The following is a 19,188-nucleotide window of genomic DNA, read 5'->3' on the forward strand; positions in this document are numbered from 1 at the left end:
GCCACTTTAGAAATGAAAGAACCCTAGTAATTATGAACTTCAAACAAATCTAGCAAATTAGTATCAATTTTGTTCGTATGAAGTATGTTCACTACGGTAATAACACATTTTAAATTCTTGATTTTCCTTTGAACACTTAAAGATTCATCACTTCTTGCCTGAACAATAAGAAAGAAAGTGTTCTTAACATTGGAAAATATATTTGAAGCCAAGACATCATCCAGCTTGAATTTTTTAAAAAATGAGTGCTTCCTACACCAATAAGAGAAAAACATCGATATTACAAAATTCTGAAAATCAGACTCAAACGAAGAACAAAGCAATCTTTACTCAATATTCACAATGCCAGCCTTTCTTTGTGAATATTTATAAAAATGTTCTCCTTCCTTATTGGTTTAAATTCTAAGCCAATAGCAGAAGTACAACACATCTTTGAAAGGATGAGATATTAGCACTGGCTTAAAACATTGGATAAATAGATTGTTTTTCATGCTCGTTCTCATTTAAGAAGATTGTTTTTCATGCTCGTTCTCATTTAAGATCATGTATCTTTTCATTTCAAAGAAGAAATTTAAGAATATTTGAATGGTTGAGTATCTTGATGTACCTTAAATACCAAATTGCTACTCTTGATCACACTCTGCTCTCTGTAATCTTCCAATGGGTTACATTACAGTTTGCTAAAATATTTTAATTCTCTAAAATGCCAGATGAATCTAAAGAATGACTAAATGCCTACAACCTAATACTTTAAGTAAGATGAAAACTGCCATTTCTTTCTATGAAAGATAACCTTTAAGGAAATAATAGTTTCTCTTTTAGAAAATGTCTTGGATTTTTGTAAATAAAATGGCCAATGCATCATAAGTAAATCTTTAATATTTGTCTAAAGCCATCTTTGGCCTATTTAATGGCTAAATACTAAACCTGCTTGTTGATGTTTATATTTATGTTTAGAACATCAGTATGATTTCCTCCCAATCAAAAATAATCTCTGCTTTCACATTCTTTGATTTTGACTCAGCATTCTGCTTAATTATAATTATTTACATATTTATAATTTCCCTCAGTAATTCATCAGTTCCTTGAAGATAGATTCCATTCTCCATTCAATCTTTTATTCCTCAGAACCTTGTACAATATAAACAATCCAGGGATATTTGCTGAATGAAAGAATGAGTGAGCGTTGCTCTACAACACAGCATATGGCAAATCAAAGAAAATCTGTCTCAGGACTTTTTCCTCCTGTACATAATAACTGATAAATACTTGTTTTCATTCCAATTAAACTTAGAATAACATTGTTCCATTGTTGTTAAGTGGGCTCTACAACCAGAATGGAGCCCAATGTGGGGCCGAACTTACAACCCCAAGGTCAAGCCCCCAAGATAAGTACTGAGCTAAGATCAAGAGTCAGACACTTAACCATTTAACCACCCAGGTGCCCCTAGAATAGCATCGTTGCAAGAAAGCTACTGAAAGAGAATAAGACCAACATATGCTGGAGCGCCTGTACTTTTCAATTTTAAATCTAGTGGAAACTGGATAGTGGGTAATATTGCTGTCATCTAAAGTAAATAAGTATCAGTGGACTTATCTTTATAAAGGATTGCTTTACCATGCTTAACAAGAGCTACGAGCTCTGTGACTTCAGGAAGATTATTTTAAGCCCTCTAAAACTCACTCATTTCTCAAATGCATTCATTATATTCACTTTATGATTAATTGAAATAATGAAACCATGTAAAAATACTCAATAGAAAGTAGTTACTATTACTTGCAAATATTAGTGGGCTCAATCATGAAGAAAAATGACTTTCTGTGCAATTATCTATAAACGGCAGGCATAAAGTTGTGTTTAAAAGATTTTTAAGGGGCACCTGGGTGGCTCAATGGGTTAAAGCCTCTGCCTTCAGCTCTCCATCATGATCCCAGTGTCCTGGGATCGAGCCCCACATGGGGTTCTATGCTCGTCAGGGAGCCTGCTTCCCCCAACTCTCTCGGCCTGCCTCTCTGCCTACTTGTGATCTGTCAAATAAATAAAATCTTTAAAAATAAATAAATAAGTGGGGCGCCTGGGTGGCTCAGTGGGTTGGGCCGCTGCCTTCGGCTCAGGTCATGATCTCAGGGTCCTGGGATCGAGTCCCGCGTCGGGCTCTCTTCTCGGCGGGGAGCCTGCTTCCTCCTCTCTCTCTCTCTGCCTGCCTCTCTACTTGTGATGTCTCTCTGTCAAATAAATAAATAAAACCTTTAAAAATAAATAAATAAATAAGTAAAAGATTTTTAAATGAGGAAACAAATATCCTGAGGGAAGGAATAGAATACTAACCACATCTACTAATGGGAGATAACTTTTGAGAATTGAAGTTTGCTAGGAGAATAGATCTTAAGTATTCTACGCATATGTACCCCCCCACACAAGGTAATCATATGAGGTGATGGATGTGTTAACCATTCCACAATATATGTTAAATCACGTTGTACACACATAAGTATGTATAATTTTATCAATTGTATATCGGTAAAGCTGGGTGGGAAGGTAGAAGGAAGAGAAAAAAGTCAACCTACTATTGAGAAACCAAAGAACAATAACAAAAAATAAGCAAGCAAAAAACAAAAATAAGCAAACTGGAACAAGAAAAAAATAAGAAGAAAGAGGGTGTTGCAGACTGAGTGAAAACTTCATGAAAAATGAAATCTGACTGCATCAGAAACTTCACAGCTCCCCACTATTTATTTTAGCTTTTCTCAAAATTGTAAGAAACACTGTATGAGAAAATCTGTAAATGAAGGGTAAATAAATTATACCTTTCCTTTAAACTGGAAGGCTTCTCATTGCATTCTGTCCTTTGAATAAATTCTGAGAGATTTTAATATAACATGGTACACTATGAAAGGGAGGAATAGCATTACATATTACATATTTCCATGGAGAGTATCTCAGGGCATAAAATTTTATATCATGCTTTGGGAAGAAACACTCATTTATATGTTTGAAGATAAAATCCCAGCCCCTCAGCCCATGCATCCAAATCCTGCCACTAATTCTACAGATATGGACTTCAAATGGACCCTCAAGCCTAGAAACACTGAGGAATGCTCTTGAGAAATGTATCCCTGTTTTACGCAATTTCTCCATGAGTAGGCAGGCAGGCATGAGACAGTCTCCAAAGCTGACAGGGAAGGGTAGAGACGGGATTGGCAAAGAGAGTATTAAAAACAAAAAACCCTAAGAGAACTAGAACTGCAGTATGGCAAGGATAGCTTTCTCATGCCCGGGAGAATCCTGTGGGTATGATAGCGACCATAGTCTGTCTTTGTGGGGGATTTTTACAGGAAGCCACGCTTCAGTCCAGAAGCATATTGTGGTAGCTCCAGTTTATGTAACTGTTAAGATTTTATATCATTTAGGGGCACCTGGGTGGCTCAGTGGATTAAAGCCTCTGCCTTCGGCTCAGGTCATGATCCCAGGGTCCTGGGTTTGAGCCAGCGGGGAGCCCGCTTCCCTCTCTCTCTCTGCCTGCCTCTCTGCCTACTTGTGACCTCTCTCTCTTCAAAGATTTCGTATCATTTACCAATAAGGAAATAATACATCCCATAGCCATTCCTGGTGACATCTTTCTGTCAGTCACATTACTCTTCCATTTGTGACAATCATACATTTCCCAATATAACCTACTTTCGATGATGTTAAGCCCCTGGCCAGCAATCATTCATTTTCACTTATTTCTGTCTTTACACTCCCGGCTCAAATTCCTTTTCTCCTGTAAAATTCTCCCAGATACCCCAAACATAATGAACTGCTGCTGCTTCTATGCCCACATGAATTTATATATCCGGTTTTAAGCGATTGTAGTGGTGACTATGTGTCACTGTGTATCTTCCCTAAGCTGTGAGCTCTCTTCCCCTAGGCAAGAAGATGTATACCCAGTTACTAGAAAGGGTTCTTTACACATTGAAATTAGTAGACTCCTTTTAGGGTAACTTCCTCACTCACAATTTCCCCTTAGTTTTATTTACCCCCATTCCATAAAGTGCGCTCCAGGATTAAAAAAAAAAAAAAAATGACTCTACCTCCCCAGCCACAGTGCATTAACCAAGAGTAGGTGTCTTTATCCAATTAGCTCTTCCTGGGGAATTTTAGAATTAGGACAAAGACAAAAAACATCATTAGTAAAGTCAAATGATAAACAAGAAAAAAATGCAATTCGAATTGGAGACAAATGACTGATTTCTCTAATATATAAATATGTAGAAATCAATAAGAAAAAGACCAATAATCCAATAGGAAAAAAAAATAGATAATGCATAAAAAAGATTGCTCACAGAAAAAAGAAAAATTACTCTTAAATGTGTGAGTGTTCCAGTTTTTATTGCAACATTATCTGTAATAGCAAAAAAGGGGGGAAACCTAGATGTTTATCAACTCAGAAATGGTGAAATACGTTACCTCACAACGTCAAATCCTAGGGCATTCTCTAAATGCTGATACTGTAGAGTTTCCAGAATAAATTGCTCAGAGAAAATGTGTGTATGTTATACTGCCATTAGTGGGGGAAAATGTCTCTAGACAGAGAGATAGATAAATGTGTTTTATCATATATACATAAAATAGGTCTGGAAGGAGCTAGAACAAACTGGTACCATTGGTTGCCTTGGAGAAACAGAAATAGGTAACTAGAGGGAAAAGGGCTGGAAAGACTTTTCATTGTACCTTTTTGAAACAAAAGAATCTATTTACTATTTTTAAAAAATATCATTTAAGTAAGAATAAAATACTCTAGAGAGATTCAGTTTCTTTGCACAGCTAAGCCTGTTAGAGGATTAACTCAGAAATTGAAGCCAGATATATTCTGCAAGAAGGCTGGGGAGCAAAGGAACCTTTCCTGGAAAGAATGAAGCAGACGAAGCAGAGAAAACAGATTGAGAGATGGACAATTTGGTTGTAGTCTTTCCTGGGGCTAGCTGCAACCCTCTCCTTAGTTTCTTTCTTTCTTTTTTAAAGATTGTATTTATTTATTTGAGAGAGAGAGAGAGAGAGAGAAAGTGCACAAGGCAGGGGGAGGGGCAGAGGGAGAGAGAGTAGCAGACTCCCCACTGAGCAGGGAGCCTGCTGAGGGAGGGGCTCAATCCCAGGACCCCAGGCTAATGACCTGAGCTGAAGACAGATGCTTAACCAACTAAGCCACGAGGTGCCCCTCTCCTTATTTCTCTTAAAACATCTCTTTTATCACAATAAACCTCCCCTTTGTGGGCCTAGGTTAACTTGAGGTGTTTTCTAATAGTGGTGTCCAACAGAGTTTAACTATTTAGTAGGTTTTTTGTGAATGCTTGTTAAAATAAAATGTAATGTTCTCTATAATGAAATCCATTTGGGTTCTCAAAATCTGATTGTATTATTTAACAATTTAAAAAAAGGGGGGGGGCGCCTGGGTGGCTCAGTGGGTTAAGCCTCTGCCTTTGGCTCAGGTCATGATCTCAGGGTCCCGGAATCGAGCCCCACATCGGGCTCTCTGCTCAGCAGGGAGTCTGCTTCTCCCTCTCTGCCTACCTCTCTGCCTACTTGTGATTTCTCTCTCTGTCAAATAAATAAAATAAAATCTTTAAAAAAACAAAAACAAAAAAGAAGCACAAAAAATACTTTTTTCAAGTTAAGAGAGGGCTAGCTCAGCAGATTTTCACCCTAAGCAAAAGTAGTGTTTGATGGTGGAAAATATAACCTGGGCCTGGGGCCAAAATATAAACTGTGGCCTGGGGCCACATTCCACCTAGAAGACCTTCCTCTCTAATACTGCCTAAGAGCTGAGACTTCTCAGTGAATGTTTGGTGATAACATTTCTGAAACATGAAACTTCTTGAATTTTGCTAATTAGGACAGTTTGAGGATTGAGTACAAGTTTGTTGGTTTGGTTTAAGCTGATTTGTATTTTAGAAAAAGCATTAGGGAACAGAGCAAGAAGAGCACCAATCCTAACACAATTATTTAAGCATTTTCAAATATAAATTTCCAAGACCCAGAACTACTTACTACTTTGAAGCTAAACATTTCTGGAAGTGGTTTCCATTTCTTTTAACATTTTTTCAAATCTGTGGATAGTACTATTTATTTTACATCATCCTTCCCGGAACTGAAAATGTGGGAAGTACTTGGGAAATTCCTAGAAGGTCCCGAGTGAACTTGTAAAGCATCTTCTAGAATTAAAACAGCCTACACGTGAAGTTAAATGTATTCTGTATGAGCCTGGTATTGTAATGCACATTCCAAGAACTGTAGCATAGAAGCTTCATTTGTATTTATAACTTTTTTTTTTTTTTTTTTTTTTGAAAGACTGTGAGAGAGAGAGAGAGCTCCTGAGCAGGAGCCGGGGGAGGGGCAAAAGGAGACGGGAAAGCAGACTCTCCACTGAGCAGGGAACCTCACTCGGGGGCTCGATCCCAGGACCCTGGGATCATGACCTGAGTGGAAGGCAGACACTTAACTGACTAAGCCACCCAGGCACTCCTCTACACTTTTTATATAAGGTGAATTTAAACAGGATGATGAAATGATATCTGCTGTAAAGTCAGTCAGAATAATTGCATGTATACACTAAGGGGTAGAACAGAACAATTTATTTGTATCAATTAAAATCCCATTGAAAAATTAAATAACATTAAATAAATATCAGGAGCTATGCTTTCTTCAACCAATATTTCTTGAGAATTTAGGGATATGATAAAAGTAAAAGACACAACCCCTGTCTTTAAGGAGACTGTGGCAATTTTTCTGAGGTAAGACGTACATACAGAGCATAATCATTGTCATTTTTACTAGGGGGAGTAGGATAGTGAAATGGAAAATAATATTGACTTTTAGATTTCTTTTTAAAGATTTCATTGTTTATTTGAGAGAGAATGAAAGAGATAGAGCAAGAGGTGGGGAGGGTCAGAGGGAGAAACAGACTCCCCACCAAGCAGGGAGCCCAATGCAGGTCTCGATCCCAGGACTCTGAAATCGTGAGCTGAGCCGAAGGCAGTCGCTTAACCAACTGAGCCACCCAGGTGCCTTTTCAATCATTTTGAGAATCAAAATTTTAATTGCTTTAAAGCTAAAACTCAAATATACAGGGGTTTTTGTTGTTGTTGTTGTTGAAAGATTTTAATATTTATTTTAGAGAGAAGGAGCATGCACAAATAGAGAGAAGCAGAGTGAAAAGGAGAGAGAATCTGAAGCATACTCCTCACTGAAGATCTCCCCACAGATCCCAGTGCAGGACTCAAGACCTGTGCTGAAATCAAGAGTCAGACACTTAAATAACTGGGCCACTCAAGCACCCCATACAAGGTTTTAATCAAGTAAACTAGGTAAAGAAAAAACTAAGAATATAATTATGTTCCTAGGAAAATGGTATTCATAATTCCAACTTGCTCTTTGAGTAGAATAGTATCACCTAACATAAGTGGTGTTTTTCTTTTTTTTAAGATTATTTATCTGAGACAGAGCATGAGAGAGAGAGAGCATGCATACAAGCAGCAGAGAGGGGCAGATGGGGAGGGAGAAGCAGACCCCCCACTGAGCAAGGAGCCAGATGGGGGGCTCAATCCCAGGATCTGGGATCTTGACCTGAGCCAAAGGCAGACACTTAACTGAATGAACGACCTAGGCGTTTCCATAAGTGCTCTTTAAATATGTAAAACAGTTCCAGATTTTGCTTTGGATCCGCTATAGATGTAGATGTTTCAAAACATGTCCTTCATTGAACATTCGTTCATGATAGAGCATAGGAATTTCTCATTGTTTTGATGGGTTGCTGCCAAAAAACCTGTTTGAAAGAGGAGAAAGACCTATACTCTGAAAACTATAAATCACTGATGAAAGAAATTCATGAACAAAGAAATGGAAAGACATTCCATGCTCATGGACTGGAAGAAAAAATATTGTTTAAATGTCTATACTCCCCTCCCTAAGCAATCTATACATTTAATGCAATCCCTATCAAAATATCAACCAGCATTTTTCACGTAATTAGAACAAACAATTCTAAAATTTCTTTGCAATCACAACAGATCCCAAATAGCCAAAGCAATCTTGAAAAAGAAAGCAAAGCCAGAGGCATCACAATTCTGGAATTCAAGGTATATTAGCTGTAGTAATCAAAGCAATATGGTACTGACAAAAACAGACACATAGATCAATGAGACAGAATAGAAAATCCAGAAATAAACCCATAGCTATCGGTCAATTAATCTTCGAGAAAGCAGGAAAGAATATACAATGGGGGAAAAATAGTCTGTTTAACAAATGGTGCTGGGAAAACAGGACAGCAACACCTAGAAGAATGACACTGGACCACTTTCTTATACCAGACACAAATATAAATTCAAAATGGATTAAGGACCTAAATGTGAGATCTGAAACCATAAAAATCCTGGAAGAGTACATAGGCAGTAACTTCTTTGACATCAACCATAGCAACTTCTTTCAAGGTATGACGCCTGGGGCAAGGGAAATAAAAGCAAAAACAAACTTTTGGAATTACATAAAAATAAAATAAAATAAAACGCTTCTACACAGTGAAGGAAACAATCAGTCAAAACAAATGGGAGAAGATATTTGCAATGACATTATCTGATAAAGGGCTAGTATCCAAAATACATAAACAACTTTATGATTAAAAAGTGGGCAGAAGACATGAACAGACATGCTCCAAAGAAGACATCCAGATGGCCAACAGACACATGAAAAGATGCTCATCATCATTTATCATCAGAGAAATGCAAACCAAGATTATAATGACATATCACCTCACACCTGTCAGAATGGCTAAAATCAACAACACAAGAAACAACAGATGTTGGCAAGGATGTGGAGAAAAAGGAGCACTTGCACACTGTTGGTAGGAATGCAAACTGGTACAGCTATTGTGAAAAACAGTATGGAGGTTCCTCAAAAAGTTAAAAATAGAAATATCTTGGGGCGCCTAGGTGGCTCAGTGGGTTGGGCCTCTGCCTTCGGTTCAGGTCATAGTCTCAGGATCCTGGGATTGAGCCCTGAATCGGGCTCTCTGCTCAGCGGGAAGCCTGCTTCCCCCTCTCCTTCTGCCTGCCTCTCTGCCTACTTGTGATCTCTCTCTGTGTCAAATAAATAAATAAAATCTTTAAAAAATATAGAAATATCTTATGATCTAGCAATCTCACTACTGAGTATTCACCCAAAAAATACAGGAACACTAATTCAAAGGGATACATGCACCCTTTTGTTTACTGCAGCATTATTTATAATAACAAACCTATGGAAACAGCCTAAGCATCCATTCATGGATGAATGGATAATGAAGATGTTGAGTGTGTGTATAAATATGTGTGTGTGTGTGTGTGTGTGTTATTATATACTGAACATTTTCCCCCTAATCATTTTATTTCATTGGGATGCCTGGGTGGCTCAGTCAGTGAAGCCTCTGCCTTCCGCTCAGGTCATGATCTCAGGGTCCTGGGATCCAGCCCTACCTCAGGCTCCCTACTCAGTGGGAGTCTGCTTCTCCCTCTCCTTCAGCCTCTCCCCCACTCATGCTATCTCTTTCTCGCTCTCAAGTAAATAAATAAAATCTTAATTTTTTTCTTTTACCTACAAGTTCATTTTTTTCCTTCTGATTTTAAATTAAAACATTTTACAGACCTCTGAAAGTATGGGAGACCCAAGAAATTGATCCTACTGTGTCCAATGGAGAAGTTGGCCCTGGGCAACACACTGAACCAAGTAAATCTTATATCCTGAAAAAAGTGTGTGCTCTCTGAGTGCGACTTACTCAAGAAAAAGAGCAGGAATGAAACGAGATGCCTAGGTCATTCTTCCTAAATTTACCAATTAGGTATCACTCTCTTTCCTGGGATGGGTAAAGGAATAGTGAGTAGCTAAGGGTTATACCATCACAGCTCAATCTACATAAAAGAAAATACCAGTGGAGAAAAAGCAACCGTCCCTGAACAAGTCTGTCCCTACCATTGAAATGGTTGTGTTCAGTTATCATACACAACACTCAGGATCAGCTTCACGCTCAGGAAGGGATACTACGCCTCCTCCTCGTGGTCTTGGGTACTCTACGACTTCAGAGAAACTTCTCTAGTAACAAACTATAGAAATGATCCCTGAAAGTATAGTCTATGTGTGTTCAGTTATCATAACGTGATAATCCCGGCCTTTAAGATTACATATCTACAATCTTTAAAAAAAATTACATATCTAACTCTTCTTGCTCTAGATTCCTTTTTATTAGAAAACTTTCTGATTATAAGTATATGGCTTTCCATATAGATTTTCCTACAAAGAAAGTGCATCAGGCAGCTGATAAAACATACAGTCTGCTCTTTGGTTTAATTTATTATCATAAATTAGTAAATTAGCATTCTGATTTACATATTATTCTCACAAGAAATTGGTTGGCATGAGAATCCGTGGATTCATTTAATTCATCTAAGTGATGTGACCGTGTTAACTGAACCAGAAACATCAAGATTCAAAATCTAAACCATTGATGGCTTAATCTAAGGTACTACAACCCCAGGGGACCCTACCTCAGTGGTAAGCAAGTTTTTGTTCGCTGTAATTCTTTTTTCCCATTCTCTAACCACGGCGTACCCCTAACCATCACACTGTTTCTAATAATAGTGTGTCCTCAAATTAGATGAGTGGTGAGGGAAAAAAGGGAAGAAATGATCTGTAAATATTTCCCACAACTGTTATTTCCTTCCAGGTCTATCCAATGTCAGAGTATTAAGAATACCGGCTTTTTTTTTTTTTTTTTTTTTTTTTTTTTTTTTTTTAGATTTTATTTATTTATTTGACAGACAGAGATCACAAGTAGGCAGAGAGGCAGGCAGAGAGAGAGAAGGGGGAAGCAGGCTCCCTGCTGAGCAGAGAGCCCCATGCGGGGCTCGATCCCAGGACCCTGAGATCATGACCCGAGCCGAAGGCAGAGGCTTTAACCCACTGAGCCACCCAGGCGCCCCTGGTCTTTTGTTTTTTTTTAAGATTTTATTTATTCATTTAACAGAGAAAGACACCGTGAGAGAGGGAACACAAGATGGGGGAGTGGGAGAGGGAGAAGCAGGCTTCCCGCCAAGCTGGGAAGCCCAGTGCAGGGCTCGATCCCAGGATCCTGGGATCATGACCTGAACGAAGGCTTAACGACTGAGCCACCCAGGTTCCCCTCATTTGGTCTTAACCACCTCCATGGCCAGACAAGATACTATGTTGGACCAAGATAAAGAGTAACTGGTAATACAACAAAGTTTTGTTTTGTTTTTTAAAAATTTCATTTATGTATTTGGAGAGAGTGAGAGAGAGCATGAGCAGGGAGGAGAGAGAGAGGCAGTTTCCCTGAGAACAGGGAGCCCAACATTGGGCTCCATCCCAGAACCTTGAGGTCATGACCTGAGCTGAAGGCAGACACTTAACTGGCTGAGCCACCCAGGTGTCCCCACAACAAAGTTTATAATGGAACATTTCAGTAGTTATGATCTTTCATTAAATATATATTGAGAGACAGTGATGTGTGAGTCAGTAGGCCTCTAACATAATTGGAAGCTGAAGCATATCTAGCTACGTGTCCAGGAAGAAAAGGAAATAGACTTTGGTAAATATATATTAATTTCTAACTCAACAGTTGGGATTATCATCCCCATTTTCAGAGAAAATGGAGGCATAGAGAGTAAAGAATTTGCCTAAGATCATATCTAGAAATCATGTCTCAAATCCAGACCTGTTCAGTTTAATAAACACTTGCTCTGTCCCTGCTCTATGGCAAGCCCCGTGGTGGACATTGAGGGGACAACCCTGGTCTTCCCTTAAAGAACCCCACCAGTTTCCCGACATCAGTTCAGTAACCCTACTTCCATGACCACTCATGCTTTCCGCCAGCTCTCTTGGTTCCACGGGAGAGCCATACCTCCTCCTAACCAGGAGTGCCTTTTACCCTGTGCTCTAGATCCCACCCCTCACCTTCATTCTTTTTCTTTTTTTTTTTTTAACTTTTTGTCCTGAAATCGTTTTAGATTTACAGAAAAACTACATAGTGCAGAGTTCATGTATATCCTTCACCCAAGCTTTTTTTGATATTAACAATTTGCACAACCATGGTATAATGATCAAAAACAGAAGTGAACATATAATACCATTAACTGAACTATAGACATTCTTGAGATTTTACTGGTTTTTGCCTTAATGGCTTTTGTACCCTATCAGGGGTACATCATGTCAATACATCTTACTACTGGTGTCTTAATCTTGATCACTTGGTTAAGCTGGTATCTACCAGGTAGCAAAATTACTATTTTTCCTTTGTATTGATAAAAATCTTAAGGTACGTGGAGATTTTGCAAAAATCCTGTTTCTCCTTGAATTGTCACTCACTGGTTCTACCACACATCAGTGGATCTTGCCTGCAACAATTTACTACTGTTACGTTTGCCTAAGAGAGATTGTATATTTCCCTCATTCATTCTACACTTACTAATTGGAATTCTCCTGTGAGGAATAGTTATACCTTCTCCTTAGTTTATTTGTTTAATTATATTTGTGTCAGTATGGACTTAAAGATACTTATTTTATTCTGTGGGTCATAATTCAATATTATCATTGTTTTATTTCTCAAATTGTTCAACTTTGGCCATTGGGAGCTCATTCAGGCTAGTTTCTGCATTCTTTTGACATGCCCACTTCCTTTTTTAAGCACTTCCTTAATTTCTTGTACCAGAAGCTATTCCAGACTCCTTGAAATCAACAACTTTTCCAAGAAGTCCCCTGGTTCCCTTTATTAAAGAACGGCATTTAGGAGCCAATCTGGGTGCTAGAAGTGTTCATTGCTACTAGGGTATCTTAATAAACAGTGGCCCTCTTATTGAACAGAGCTAAGGAATTACATGTATGTTTACTAATGCACATATACATATATTCATATATATATGAATATATGATATGAATATATATATTCATCAGTTTTTGCTGACACCATTGATTCCAGATCACAAAGTTTATTCCAGCCTTTTTTCTTCCTTTATTTGTAACTTCTTCTTTCTCCAACAATGAGAAACCTGGCTCTCATTATCCACAATATATTTACTGATACGTTCAATCCTAGTATATACATAAAGTAATTAGAGAATGTTAACCCATACCAATGTGAGAAACATTTACTCAGCACAATACTTGTGTGGGTTTTTTGTCTTTAGTCTTCAGTAACTGGTCCATATACTATTCATTTGTGTTTTTAATATCTTTTTTTCAACTAATATCTTTGCTAAGATATTAAAGTCTAAGTAGATTTCATCTTCTTTAAAGTTTTTATTTAAATTCCAGTTAGTTAACATATTACTTAGTAATATTAGCTTCAGGTGTAGGCTACTACTCAGGATAGGAGAGTAAAGATTTCCCCAGACATGGGCGCCTGGGTGGATCAGTGGGTTATAAAGCCTCTGCTTTCAGCTCAGGTCATGATCCCAGGATCCCGGGATTGAGCCCCGCTTCGGGCTCTCTGCTCAGCAGGGAACCTGCTTCCCCCGTCTCTCTGCCTGCCTCTCTGTCTATTTGTAATCTCTCTCTGTCAAATAAATAATAAAATAAATAAAATTAAAAAAAAAAAAAAGATTTCCCCAGACAAATAAAAACTAAAGGAGTTCGTGATCACTAAATGAGCCCTGCAAGACATGTTAAAGGGGAGGGACTCTTTGAGTGAAAAGAAAGACTAGAAGTGACAAAGACAAGAAAGAAACAGAGAAAATCTCCAGAAACAACAACAAAGCCAGTAATAAAATGGCACTAAATGTATTTTAAAATATCTTTTCATTTTTACTTATTTTTTAAAAGTTTTATTTATTTATTTGACAGAGAGAGAAAGAGCACAAGCAGATGGAGTAGTAGGCAGAGGGAGAGGGAGAAGCAGGCTCCCCACTGAGCAAGGAGTACAATGTTGTGTTCCATCCCAGAACCCTGTGATCATGACCGGAGCCAAAGGCAGTCACTTAACCAACTGAGTCACCTAAATGGCTCATTTAAAAAACATTTTTAAAAAGACTTTATTTGCTTATTTACTTAACACAGAAAGAGAGAGCACAAGCAGGGGGAGCAGCAGGCAGAGGGAAAGGGAGAAGCAGGCTCCGGTTGAGCAAGAAGCCCAATATGGGGTCTCGATACCAGGCCCCTGGAATTGTGGTGAGTTGCTTAATGGACTGAGCCACCCAGGTGCTCCCAAATATCTTTTTTTTTTTTTTTTGACAGACAGAGATCACAAGTAGGCAGAGAGGCAGGCGGGGGGTGGGGGGGGGACAGGCTCCCCACCGAGCAGAGAGCTGGATGCAGGGCTTGATTTCAGGACTGCAGATCATGAACTGAGACCAAAGGCAGAGGCTTTAACCCACTGAGCTACCCAGGCGCCCCGCTCCAAAATATCGTTTTAATGCCTTCTTCTTATCAGCATTTAAACACGTAAGCCCTCTCCTAAATGAAAAACGCTGTTCTCTCATGCCACATTCTCATTCCACTCTAGCCCTTAGGACTGAAGGCAGTTGAATAGTTCTATATTCACAATCTCCATTCCCTCCACTTACATTCCTTCTTGAACTCATTGCACAGACTTCTGTCTTTACTACTCCCCCCAAATTACTCTAAGATCATTTCTAATCCCTGTATTCCTATAATCAGCAGACAAATTTTTCTCTCAAAAAAGTATTTCACACTGTCTAGCTCTCTTGACTTGACCTTGACACCCAGGGCAGAGACTCCCCCTGTTTTTCTGCCACCTTTCTGGCTAATCCTCCTGTTCTTTCCAAGTTCCTCTTTTTATGCCTCAAACAATGATGCTTCCCTGATTCTTTCCAGCACCTTCTTCCATTCTTACTGTTCAGTTCCCTGAATTATCTCAATATATCCAATGTTTTTCAGTTACCATCTGTATGAAAATGACTCCCAAATCTAGAACTACAATTTAGATATTTCCAGCAGGCACCAGAATCATACATCCGAAGGCCTTTGAGCCAATCGTTACTTGAATATCTCAGAGGAACCTCAGACATAACATGTTCAGTTACCAACCTGTCATCAGGCCTGATCCTCCTCAATAAACCCATTTTCTTTTTTTTTAAATAAGCCTATTTTCAAAAACTTTTTATTTTTATTTTTTAAACATATTTTATTCATTTATTTGTCAGAGAGAGAGAAGAAAGAGTACAAGGGGAGGGGAGCAGTAAGCAAAGGCAGAGGGAAATGCAGGCTCCCCACTGAGCAGGGAGCCCAGCATGGGACTCCATCCCAGGACCCTGGGATCAACCTGAGCCAAAGGCAGATGATTAACTGACTGAGCCACCCAGGCACAGGGAAAGGGCATTTTTAGAAAGTGTTTGAAGGGATGCCTGGGGGGCTCAGCTGGGTAAGCATTTGCTTTCAGCTCAGGTCATGATCTCAGGGTCCTGGGATCAAGTCCTATGCTGGGCTCCCCGCTCAGGGGAAAGCCTGCTTCTGTCTTAGACCTTCATACTGTTTGTGCTCTCTCTTGTGCTCTCTCTCAAATAAACAAAATCTTAAAAAACAAAACAAACAAACAAAAAACCCTCATTCTCTTCACTTAAAGACTCAGATATAAATGAATTAAATTTTTTAAAAAGATTTTATTTATTTATTTGACACAGAGAGAGATCACAAGTAGGCAGATAGGCAGGCAGCGAGAGAGAGAGGGGGAAGTAGGCTCCCTGCTAAGCAGAGAGCCTGATGCAGGGCTCCATCCCAGGACCCTGAGATCATGACCTGAGCCAAAGGCAGAGGCTTAACCCACTGAGCCACCCAAGCATCCTGAATTAATCATTTTTCATATTGAGTTTCATATTTTGCTCAGTAGTAATTCTGAAATGTGATACTTACTGCTGAAAATGACACACCTTCTAGTGCTTAAGTCATATTTGTCTAAAATCAAATAGAAATTCACTTTATAACTTTATAACTTTATAACCCTTTCCAAGCAGGAAAACACTTACTTTTCTTGTAGCAATGAACTCCTTACATCTAAACGTCACCTCCTGGTTTCTCTCAATTAAAAAAAAAATTAACTATTTTTATGTTCCATTTAGACTGCACTTCTTTCAGTTCTAGAAGTTAGAAATGTGTATATTTAAATTTTGTTTAAAGTACCAACTAATGAGGAAAATCTATCTCTAGTGTTCCTTTAATTACACTTCCAATGTGTCCTGAAGTTTCCAAGCCAAAGATTCTGTATTACACCCTTTGCTCACCCACACACAATTAGCTATAGTACCAAGTATTCTTTCTAAAATGTAAATCTGTTTGGTCCTGTTAAAACCCTCCCCTTCGTGCCTCAAAAGACAACATCAAGAAAATGAAAAAACAATCCACAGAACAGAATTCTTTTGCAAATCATATATTGGATAAGGGACCCGTAGCCACTATGTATAAAGAACTATTGCAACTCAATAATAAAAAGACAAATAACCTAATTTAAAAATGAGCAAAGGATCTGAGCATTCACTTCTCCAAAGAAGATATACAAATGGCCAACAAGCACCTGAAAAGACACTCGACATCATCAGCCACGAGTGGAATTTTATTAACCATGTATTTTGAGGCTTTGACATTTGGGGGTCTTGGTGATGCTGAAGCAACTGTCCCTTGTAGGGCTATCCACCCTTAGATAGTAAGGGACTTGCCTGCATATGCTTTTCATATGCAAATCAACCACTCCAGAGCCCACACTCCCAACTACTCCCTTATCAGGCTAGTATTTCCCTACCCTAATTACCCCAAACCCACATACCAAGCAACTAGGAGCAGTGCCTTCAACACTGTGGAGCCTCTGATAATTATTCAGCCTAGCGAATTCTGACCCTGCTTACCAGCCTCGCCTGTGTTCTTCCCATAAAAACCACATTAAAAGCTCTTGCCCACATTCCATCCCCAGCCTGACCTAACTTGGTGCCTCCCCTTTTGGCTTCCTCAGGCAGGGCTTGGCGTAACCCCTCCTCTTGTGATCTGTATGACAGCTATCTCTTCAATGGCAATCTGATCTTTTGACCTCGCCATACTTGAATAACAACAAAATCCACATTTTAAAACAGAAATGCAAATTAAAAATATAATGAGATGCCACATCACATCCACTAGGATGGCTGTCATCAAATAGAGGAAGAATAACAAGTGTTAGCAAGGATGTGAATTCCTGAAATTGGAAACCCTCAGACATTGCTAGCAGGAGTGTAACATGGTGCACCTAATTGAAGAATAGTCTACAGGTTCTCAAGAAATTAAACGTATGGTTATCATATCACCCAGTAATTCCATCCCTAGGTATATACCCAAGAGAAATGAAAGCATGTCCACACAAAATCTTGAATGTGAATCCTTATAGCAACATTATTCATAATAGTCCCAAAGTGGAAACAACCCTAATGTCTATCAACTGATAGACCAAATGTGATATATCCATGCAATGGAGTATTATTCAGCCATAAAAAGGAATGAAGTACTGACACATGGTGAAACATGGATGAAACTTGAAATCATGATAAGTGAAAGAAGCCAGTAGTATTATATATTATGATTATATATATATTACATATATATATACAAAAAGTAGATTACCAGCTGCCTAGGGACAGGTGGGATAAGGGGTAACAACTAAGGAGTACAGGTTTTTTGGGGGAATAATGAAAATGTCCTAAAATTGATCGTGGTGATAGGGACACAATTCTGTGAATATACTAAAAGCCGTTGAATTGAACATTTTAAATGGATGAATTATATGGTTTGTGAATAATTATATGGTTATATTTTCAAAGAATTTAAAAAGTAATTTATTTATTTGTCAGAGAGAGAGAGATCACAAGCAGGGGGAGCGACAGGCAGAGAGAGAAGCAGGGTCCTCGATGAGCAAGGAGCCTAATGTGGAACTCATTTCCAGGACTCTGGGATCATGACCTGAGCCGAAGGCAGACCTTAACTGACTGAGACATCCCAGTGTCCCTAATTATATGGTTAGTAATTATATCTCAATAAAGCTGTTTAAACAAACAAAACAAACAAACAAAAACTCTTCAATGGCTTCCTACTTCCCTCAAAATAAAAACTAAATCACAGAGATTAATAAGGCAATAAGAAATCTGGGCCCAGCTCATGTCATGGGTCACAAGTCTTCTCCTCAACCATCATCACTCTCCTTTTACTCTAAATCTAGCCATGCTGAACTTTTTTGTCATTTCCCCAAACATATGTGGAGGTTTTAAAATATGTTTATGTAATTTTTGATACTCCTTCTTTCAAATAGTTGTAGCCTAATTCTCTTCTCCTTTAAATATGGGGTAGACTAAGTGACTCACTTCTAATGAATGGAATGTTTGTACAAGTGATGGTGCATGACTTCTAAGACTAAGTCATGAAAGACATTGTGGCCTCCTTGTTCTTTCTGTAGGATCACATGCTCCTGAGAAAGTTGTCATATTTCAAAGATACTCAGGCAGTGCTGGCGAAAGACCCTTGTTGTGAGGAAGTGGGCTCCTGCCCATAGCCATGAGAAAGAGCTCACACACCCTTCAGTCAAGCTATGTTAAATGTCCTGATGACTGCAGCCCCAGTCAGTATCTTGATGACAGAGAGACCCTCAGCCACAACCGCCTAATTAAGTCACTTCTAAATTCCTGACCACAGAAACTATGAAGAGATAATGGTTTAATTTGTTTCTTAAGCCACTAAACTGGGGGGATTAAAAAATATGACATGCGACCCATCATTTCCAAGCCAAACATCATAAGATACTTACCTCACTCACCTCCCACGATCCTTGTCCTTCTCAGTTCAGAATAATTTTCCAGGCTTCCTTAACTACTGATTATGTCCCCCTGCTACCTGCTACCAGAGCACACATCTGTTTAATCAAATCGTCTGTATACCCCCCTACACTCTAAGTTCAGTGAGGTCCCATACATGATCTAACTTGTCAACACTGTTCCTAGCCCCTGCCACAGTGCCTGACCTATGTAAAACTGTAAATAAATATTTAGAGAATGAATAGTTAGATGAATAAATGATTGAATTAGGGGCATATTAAGGAGATAATATAAATGTAATGAGATAAAGAACCCACATATGCAGGGCTGCTATGAGAGTCCAGAAGAATGACTTTTAATTTGATCTATAACACTCCCTTACTTTGTAAC

The 19,188-nt window shown here is 38.7% G+C and overlaps 1 pseudogene; it reads right to left on the reverse strand.

Moving 5' to 3' along the window:
- Positions 1 to 9,934: 9,934 nt before the first annotated feature.
- On the reverse strand, positions 9,935 to 10,141 carry LOC131822779 (small nucleolar RNA U3; annotated as a pseudogene).
- Positions 10,142 to 19,188: the final 9,047 nt, after the last annotated feature.

Source organism: Mustela lutreola, chromosome 1 (assembly GCF_030435805.1).
Source record: "Mustela lutreola isolate mMusLut2 chromosome 1, mMusLut2.pri, whole genome shotgun sequence".
Taxonomy (NCBI): Eukaryota; Metazoa; Chordata; class Mammalia; order Carnivora; family Mustelidae; genus Mustela; species Mustela lutreola.